General features: G+C 39.1%; 1 long non-coding RNA gene across 2 annotated transcripts; it reads left to right on the top strand.

Moving 5' to 3' along the window:
* Positions 1-6,910: 6,910 nt before the first annotated feature.
* Positions 6,911-9,192, top strand: LOC123370944. 2 transcript variants are annotated; one of them, XR_006579647.1, is made up of 3 exons: positions 6,911-6,961; positions 7,840-7,923; positions 9,066-9,192. It is a non-coding gene; the product is annotated as an uncharacterized LOC123370944 (long non-coding RNA). The 2 variants fall into 2 exon arrangements; XR_006579648.1 differs by having other exon boundaries at positions 7,840-7,918; positions 9,066-9,136.
* Positions 9,193-9,558: the final 366 nt, after the last annotated feature.

Genomic DNA, 9,558 nt, shown 5'->3' on the forward strand with positions numbered 1-9,558 from the left:
CTGTATTGGCCACACATAAACCAAAAGCTAGAGAATTATATAAAAGAATGTGACATATGTCAAAATTCAGAAATACTCAGTCTAAACAACTTATGATATCTATTTAAGAAAAACTTAAGGCCTTGGTCTAAATTCGGTTTAGATCTATTTGAATATAAAGGACATGCATGTGTCATAGTTCCTGATTATTTTTCATATTTTCCTGAAATATCTATACTAGAAAACACATGTGCCAAAGAAGTCACTAATAAAATTAAATCAATTTTTGCAAGGCATGGCAAACCCAATATGTAATGATTGATAACGGACATCAATTTCACAGTCAGTAATTTAAAAGTTTTGCCATAGCATATGATTTCAATCATATTACATCAGGACTATGTTACTCACAATCTAATCAGCTGGTAGAAAATGGTGTTAAAATAATAAAAAAGATTACTACAACAGCTGAAGAAATACATACTGATTTATATTTGGCATTATTAAATCATTAAAAAGGGGAAAGAGAATAAGACTAAGAATATATTATTGCCCTTATATAAATCCATGGTACGCCCACATCTCGAATACTGTGTACAGATGTGGTCTCCTCACCTCAAAAAAGATATTCTAGCACTAGAAAAGGTTCAGAAAAGGGCAACTAAAATGATTAGGGGTTTAGAGAGGGTCCCATATGAGGAAAGATTAAAGAGGCTAGGACTCTTCAGCTTGGAAAAGAGAAGACTAAGGGGGGACATGATAGAGGTATATAAAATCATGAGTGATGTTGAGAAAGTGGATAAGGAAAAGTTATTTACTTATTCCCATAATACAAGAACTAGGGGTCACCAAATGAAGTTAATAGGCAGCAGGTTTAAAACAAATAAAAGGAAGTTCTTCTTCACGCAGCGCACAGTCAACTTGTGGAACTCCTTACCTGAGGAGGTTGTGAAGGCTAGGACTATAACAATGTTTAAAAGGGGACTGGATAAATTCATGGTGGCTAAATCCATAAATGGCTATTAGCCAGAATGGGTAAGAATGGTGTCCCTAGCCTCTGTTCGTCAGAGGATGGAGATGGATGGCAGGAGAGAGATCACTTGATCATTGCCTGTTAGGTTCACTCCCTCTGGGGCACCTGGCATTGGCCACTGTTGGTAGACAGATACTGGGCTAGATGGACCTTTGGTCTGACCCGGTACGGCCTTTCTTATGTTCTTAAATTATAGAACATCACCATTACAAAAAGATTTATCACCTGCAAAGTTACTTTAAAAAAGCTTAGAAACAGATTACTTGTGTTTTCTGAAGAAGGATATAAGAAAAGGAATATGTATAAATATCAGTCAAGTTTACATCAAAAGAATTATTATGAGAGAGGATCACATAAACTACTCTACTTGAAACAGGATGATACAGTATGTATCTACATTGGTGGAAATTAGGCTCGGATAGCCACTATTAAAAAAGAGGTAGCACCCCAATCTTATGATATCATGACTAATAATGTGTGTAGATGATAGATCTTTTATTCAAAGAAGAAATTATATAGTACAGCAATAAGAGCAGCAAGAGCATTAAAATGACATAATTCCTCTACATAATAACTTCAATAATACAGCAAATAAAGAAGGTAGATGTTTATAAAGTCAAATGAACCCATTAAGACTTATAGAAAGCTGTTATAATTCTGGTGTGTGTGTATATATGAATAAATTTGTGTTTTAAATACATAAAAGAAAGGAGATGTGTTCCTGTAGCTTTAAGAGAATGAATAGAATATCCAGGATGAGGGAGCTGACAGTGGGAGGAGGTAGTTGATTTTAGGTTAGACTGATAGGTTGACCTGAATTAATATGCTCTCTATATAAGTTAACTATGTACCTAATAAACACTCTTGTTAAATTACTAGCCATTAATTATGAATAAAACTAGTGGATTATTTGAATATCAACTACACATTTGAGACTGGTGTTTTTCCTTTTTGTTTCTTATCTGAAGTACTTAAAAGACCTGGGGGGAGGGGTACCCTGCAACAAAAATAAAATCAAAATAATGTATAGTGTAAATAATGTGAACTGCAGGATGCACACTGACACTGAATGACCTCAAAAGGAATGAAGTTTGCCTCTATATAATACATAGAGCTGTTCAAATTTTTTTGCATTTCAACAAAATTTAGAAAGAAAGGAATATACAACTCTGCAACAAATGTACAAAACATTTCTGTCTGTTTTTCAACAAGCTCTAGTAACAAACAATATTTAATCTAACTCCTGTTGATCTAAATAAATGAGTTTTGATTGGGCACTAAGCAGGAGATGGGCATATTTCATTACAATTGTAAATATCATCCTGGTTTTTTTTCTATTTAAGTATTTGCTACCACATTGTTGTGCTGGTTCCTTACTCTTTACTAGGTGCCAATCTACATATCCATTTGTAAATGAGCAAATTATTTAAAGTACTTTAATAACAGAGACATTGTTATAAATGAAGAGCCACATAAGCAAAATTTCTCAATCCTATCAATTGAAGAAGTTTGTTTAGCGTAAGAAGTTGTATTAAGTAGTGTTACCATAATAAGAGTTGCTTATTTTCCTTGATAATGTATATTGTAGTAGATGTCCTCCAGTAGATAAGAATAACAAATTATATATTATTCATTAATCAGTGAATCACATGACACTAGTACTCCTGCTAGATTTGACCAAGGATTTGCAGAATTTTCCTTTGGCTATGAGATGGGCCAAGATCATTGCTCCAAAAGATTATAGCAAATTAAAAATTATTTCTTTCTCACTGAAAATGCATATCCACATAAATAATGATGCCTTCAGGGACCTAGCTCAGCACGTTTTCCTCTGGCAGTTGGCCTTTTAAATCCAGAAGAGGTAGAAAGCTGTAGTCCTAAAGTGACCATTTTGCTACTGACAGGCTTAGGATATTCTAGAGTTCTTCCTCTCTTCTGGCAATTAAGTATTTTGACTCTTGTTTTTTCGCAAACTGTAATGATCTAGAGGTTCATTAAATAACAAACCAGTAAATGAGAAAGGAGTAAAACTTTAATAAAACAAACTGGAGAGCTTCTGTAGTGAGCTGCTACACAGAACCACGCAGTACACCTCTACCCTGATATAACGTGACCCGATATAACACGAATTTGGACATAACATGGTAAAGCAGCGCTCCGGAGGGCAGTGGGGAGGGCTGCGCACTCCGGTGGATCGAAGCAAGTTCGATATAACGCAGTTTCACCTATAACACGTTAAGATTTTTTGGCTCCCGAGGACAGTGTTCTATCGGGTGTATTCCCAAACCCTCTGAGGGCACATCTCCAAATTCCCACACTTACAACACTGTCCCTTATGAGGGAGCATCTCCAAATCACAATCTTTCATAAACATATCTCTACACTGACTTTCCCTTTCTTTCAGTCATAAGGACACATCCTTTCACTGGGCTTGTGCGTCAAGTAGGATCTAAGAAATGGCATTGATTAAGGACACTTTCCCAGCTCCTCCAAAAATCCATCTGTACCTGAAACTGAATGGAAATGTAAAATACACTAATTCCTTTCCTCCTAACCTGACCCAAAGCCTACTGAAGTCAATAAAAGGATTCTCATTGACTTAAATAGACTGTAGATCAGGCCCTGAATGAGCTATTTACACTTCCAATACATAATTGATATATAGGTAGTGATATTTTTTCCTGTGGATGCAATGCAGAAAAAGATCCATGACCACCAAAAGCCTCACGTATGAAACCGTGCCTTAGAAGCAAATGAATATAAAGCTTGATCACTTGAAACAACATATACCTGAATAAATTTACTCTTTGCCATCAGTACTGGTTATTTAGGGCACTGTTCACCTATGCACCAGTCCCTGTAATCAATAAAATATTTTTTTTGCACGTGAGCAACCTGACAATCTCACTTACATTTAGCAGATGCAATAAACCAAAGGTCAGCAAATGTTTAATCATTATTATGCCTATCACCTACAAGTGGTATTTAACAGAGTATATTTTTATCGTGCCTCCTTGTGGCGGATGTTGAGTGCAGGTACTCCAAAGGGAGGGCAGCCAGTGACCAGATAAATGGCCTGGTAAAGGACTTAAAAGGAGGACTGGATAAAGGAACAGAACAGGGGAGGGGGTTGGGGACTCCTATGATTGGTAAGGCAGGGAGCCAACCCTCCCCCCCACATCCCCATAGCCCTCCTTAACCCTCTTACGAGGCTGGTGGATGGTAAGGTCGAAGCCACGGGTTGGCTGGGGGATCTGGATGGAAACAAAGGGGGGCTGGTGGAAGCCCCGGAAAATTGATTTGAATAAGCATGGATTTGCCTGATCTGTACACTTTATCTGCCAGGTAGCCCCAGACATCTATATAATTAAGTTGCGGCCTGATTAAAACCCATAACAAGTCTCCTGTCCTTCTTGCTGTATACCCAGACCATGACTGCACCACAACTAAAGGGGGGCAGAATTTGTCTGGGCTTACCCAAAGAAGAACAGCTCTGCTTTGTGGTTGGGCGGGGGGGGTGGAGAGGAAAAAGGTCGGAAACTGCTGTAAAAGTTGCTTGGTGGTCAGCTTTGCAGCAATAACTCCCCCTGCTTCCCCCAGGAATGTGCATAAAGGTATAAAGCCTGGGTGGGGCAAGTCTCTCTGTCCATGCAGTGGGGAAGCCAGCACCCACCCTCCCTCCCCTAGTGGAGGCGAATGGCAGACTGGGTTAGGACTTGCTGTGGGCATTATGCTAGTTGCCCCTTTTAAAGGGGGGCTCGGAAGGAATTTTTCCCTCACCACCAGAATTGGCTTCGGTGGCGTGTGGTTTTTTTTACCTTCCCCACAGCGGGCGTGAGGATGGACCTTTTCTGGTGAACAGAAAAGGTGGTAGGCCATATGTCGCAACTTATGTTTGTAAGGTTGGGCGGATGTTCAGTGCAGGTACTCCATAGGGAGGGCAGCCATTGACCAGATAAATGGACTTAAAGGGGATACTGGATAAAGGAGCAGAATTGGGGAGGGGGTTGGGGACTCCTATGATTGGTACGGCAGGAAGCCAAGCCCCCACTGTTCTCATAGCCCTCCTTAACCCTCTTACTAGGCTGGTGAATTGTAAGGTCCAAGCCATGGGTCGGCTGCAGGATATGGATGGAAACAAAGGGGGGCTGGTAGAAGCCCCGGAAAATTGATTTGAATAAGCATGGATTAAAAAAGGGGGGCTGGTGGAAGCCCTAGAGAATTTATTTGAATAAGCATGGACTTGCCTGATCTGTACACTTTATCTGCTGGGTAGTCCCCGACATCTATATAATTAAATTGCAGCCTGATTAAAACCCATAACAAGTCTCCTGTCCTTGCGGTATACCCAGACAATCTCACTTACATTTAGCAGACACAATAAACCAAAGGTAAGCAAATGTTTAATCATTATTATGCCTATCACCTACAAGTGGTATTTAACAGAGTATATTTTTATTGTTGTTTATTTAATGGCAACCTTTTGGCTAGATGTATCAGCACATAACATGATTTAGCTGTAGAGGAAAACATAAGCAAAATGATCAATGCATCTTAAGTGTATACTTTATTTTAATGTAAACTAGAATATGGGATTAATTGCCTTGAAGTTGCATACTTGCCACAGCGATGTACTGTAATTAAAGAAATAAATTAAAATAAAGTTAAGGGAGGTGATAATGAATTCTCTTGTAGTAATATGAATCAAACACATTGAGAAACAAATGTGCTGAACCAAAAATGATTAAATGACACTAATTAAGACAACACTGCATTGTGCAATTACAAACTGAATGCTTGCTGATAGAGCGGTTTCTTTTTTACTATGCTCAATTCAGTAAGACAAATTTGTGATTTTTATTGATGAACAGTTGTTTTACAACTTTATGATCAATAGTATTTTCAGTAGTGAGTGTGAAAGGAAGAGAATGTAAAACATTAAATCCTGCTAACCATTACAGTATGCCTATTTCATGCTGAATTTAATCATAAATGCAGTATATGTCACTGGTAGGACAGCAGGTTTGCTCATGAGTTGAACAATATGTAGAACTCAGTCCATTGGTTTAATGTGGTAAATTAAGTTGAGAAGGTTTTTTCCAACTTTGCTCAGAGCAGTAGCTAATTAAACTTGGTGACTATAACCATAAGTGAAACATTGGAGTGATATTGCTTCTCAGAGCTATTTAGGACTATGTTTCATGAGAGGGCGGCTATGCTTGAGTTCTCAAAGAAAACTTACACTCTCAATCCATTTTTACAGTTTTATTGTTCTTAGAACAGCTGAAATGGCCAGAGGTGATCTTAGTGTGATTCTCAAATTGTCATATAAAATAAAGGCTATGATCCTAATGGTTTCCTGTCATGAAATAGTAGCAAATATACTAATTGTGGCAGTGAATCAGACTTCAAATTAGAGTAGTATGTTTTCTATCTGATGAGAGATTCATCTGTTCATGTGCACAGGGCTACTTTAACTATGTCATTCTCCAGGTTAAATTGTTTCAAGATAATTACAAAACAAAACACATGCAACCCTACAATATTCTGATGGTCACAGTTTCTGTGAGAAGGACAATTGCCTATGTAGTGTGACAGACCCAGGCCAGTGGGGTACAGGGGTCTGGTAAAAGGCAAATATACTTGTCACTGGATGAACAATTTTCTGTTCCCTGAGTGACCCGAGCAGGGGCTGCTCTAGAGCAATCAGGAACCTGCTAGAACCAATTAAGACAGGCAAACTAATCAAAACACCTGGAGTCAGTTAAGAACTTTCTCGAATCAATTATTGCAGGCAGGCTAATCAGGACACCTGGTTTAAAAAGGACCTCCCATCAGTTAGCAGGGGTGTGTGCAAGGAGCAGGGAGTGAGAAGGTGCTGCTGGAGGAGTGAAGATTTCAAGTGTTCTCAGGCTTCAGGAGGAAGATCCTGAAGTGAGGATAAAGAAGGTGCTGGGGAAGGCCATGGGGAAGTAGCCGAGGGAGTTGTAGCTGTCACACAGCTGATACAGGGAACATTATAGACAGCTGCTATCCACAGGGCCCTGGCCTGGAACCTGGTGTAGAGGGTGGGCCTGGGTTCCCCCCATCCCCTCCAACTCCCGATCGGACACACACAGGAGGAGTTGACCTGGTCTGTGAGAAACACCAGAAGGGATGGTCTAAATTGGAAAGGGATATGGCCTGTCTCCAACCCAGTAGGTGGGACACAGAGACTGCAGGGATTGTTCTCTGTTTCCCCCATGCTGGCCAGAGATGAGGTTAGCTGAGTGGATGGCAGGTTTGAGCCACTAGCAAAAGTGGCCAAATTGAGGGCTGCCATGAATCTCTGAGGCAAGCAAATCCACCTATAAGTGCAGGACCCACCAAAGCAGAGGAGGAACTCTGTCACACTAGCTAGCTCTAATTATTAAGAAGGTGGAGTTCTGTAGGCAAAGCACAAAAGATACTTCTATGTCCTAGAATTCATTTAAGTCTGTCAGTAGTGTTATCTTTTGTGTTGGTAACTCTGATTACAGAATCTAACACATTCTTGGCACCACTGGAAACAAATAATAACTGCTGAATAAATGTACTTTATCACAATAAAACAGCCTCAAATGTCACATGCTGGCTGCATCTCAAAATTGCAGGCCTATCAAAGACCTAGAATAGCCTGTATTATTCTCATCCAATAAGCTTAACCTTCAGAAAATTCCCAGAGCAACAAATGATGAAGATACCTGTCTTGTTGCTGTTAAATATAACTTTGTAAGAATGGCAGCTCTTTGACAGTTTCTGTTCACTAGGAACAGAGTCTAATATTATCCTTTGTTATTTATTTACAGCATGGCCCATGGTCTATTGAGTGATTGCCAAACACTTATGAAGGACTGTCCCTTCTCTTTGGTGCTCACAATCTATGGAGTAAGGTATTAGTCAGTATGAGTAAAGTATCAGAATTTGGCCCTAAAGGACTAAATTGACCTGAATACTAAAGTTCAATAATAGAAAATTCTTCACAAATATCACGGGCTATGTAGGGAGTAAGAACCACCCTTGGACATTTGAATAGACTACCCCTTCCCACCCAGCATATGGACAGGGACTTTTCTAGGGATGGGGAATGAGCGGCAGCAAATTATGACTATCTAACCAAGTGTACACATCCTTCTCCCTACTAGCTTGGCTGTTGTACTAGAGTGTTTGCAAGCTTCTGATTATGAACATAAATAAGCATTTTTAACGAGCACTGGTATATTTTTTAAAATTAAAATAGTAAAATAATATTAAAATAGTTTTATTAGAGAAGTCTTTGCTTAATATGAATTTAATAAATTGTTGCTTGTTGAGACTAATTTACTTTATATTTTACTAAACAAATACATTGTACAGCTTTACTTATGTACAGTTTTCTCTTTTTCCTACTTTTGCCTTTATTATTTCTAAAAGTTCAAGTGAACATGAGCCAGGCCTCAAAACTCCTCTCTCATTGGTGTCTCTGACTGCAGAGAGCTTGATCAATCTTCCTGTGTATTCTAGACCAAAAAGGGAGATTATCACTTTGAGGAATGAAACATGTAAGGCTCCCAATCTTGTAAGGTGTGATCTTCTTGGTTGGACTTCTGGGTTTGAGCAGTAAAAACTAAGTGGGGCTACATGTGGGGGTCTGCTCGCATGATGCACTTTGGAGGATGGGAGCCTAAGAATTAATAGCTGGTCGTCAGTACAGTTAACTCATATACAAAACCCGTTTCTTAAAAGCTTTGGCTAAAACACTCAAATAAACCAAATCTCTGAACTAAGCTTTGGGGATCAAATTTTAGTGTTGACTATATTCTTTTAAAAGCCAGAGCTACATATAGTAGGCTCTGAGCTATAGTCCCTTATAAAAGCAGGCATTTTGTTCCAAACTATTTCTTTGTTGTTTAACAATTTGTGTTAATTTTATAAAACGATGTGAAGGAGTATTTAAAAAAAAATTAAAGAAAAGGGCAAAAAAAGCATAGGGTCAACCTTTAATAAAAAGATGTGTCTTTCCTTCTGCTTCTTTAAATTCCAATGATATGCAAAGCTAAACCACTGGAAGTATAATATTGAACAGAAACATCAAGGAGGAAATCCAGAACTTTCTGCCAAAGCCAGCAGCAGCAGGAAACCTTACCTGAGATGAAAAACTCAGATGAAAAAGACTTCACTGCCTGCCAGGTGGGACTACATCACATTGGCTTGTGGGGAGAATGGGTTCAGATTCTATGCAGCTGGAGATTAGGAAAGGTTAGAAAGGGGGTGTAGGCTATTTCAAGCTTGCTATGCCTTTTCTTTGTTTTTTGATAATCTACACAGTAAAATTAGTGGTAGCTTGTCCTCCTTATAGAGGACTGTGTATATAGAAGAACAAAAATATTAGGCGAAATTGTGTGCACTCCTCTTCTCCAATCTCCCCGAAAGGCATGTTTGCAGTGATCTTTTCAAATATGCCCTAAAATAAGCAGTGCTGCCTCTGCCACTTCATATGATTCTAGGAGCACTAAACAGTCTGCAGTGCAGGTTGGGGTGGGAGGCTG

The sequence above is a fragment of the Mauremys mutica genome, chromosome 5 (genome assembly GCF_020497125.1).
Source record: "Mauremys mutica isolate MM-2020 ecotype Southern chromosome 5, ASM2049712v1, whole genome shotgun sequence".
NCBI classification, from domain to species: Eukaryota; Metazoa; Chordata; order Testudines; family Geoemydidae; genus Mauremys; species Mauremys mutica.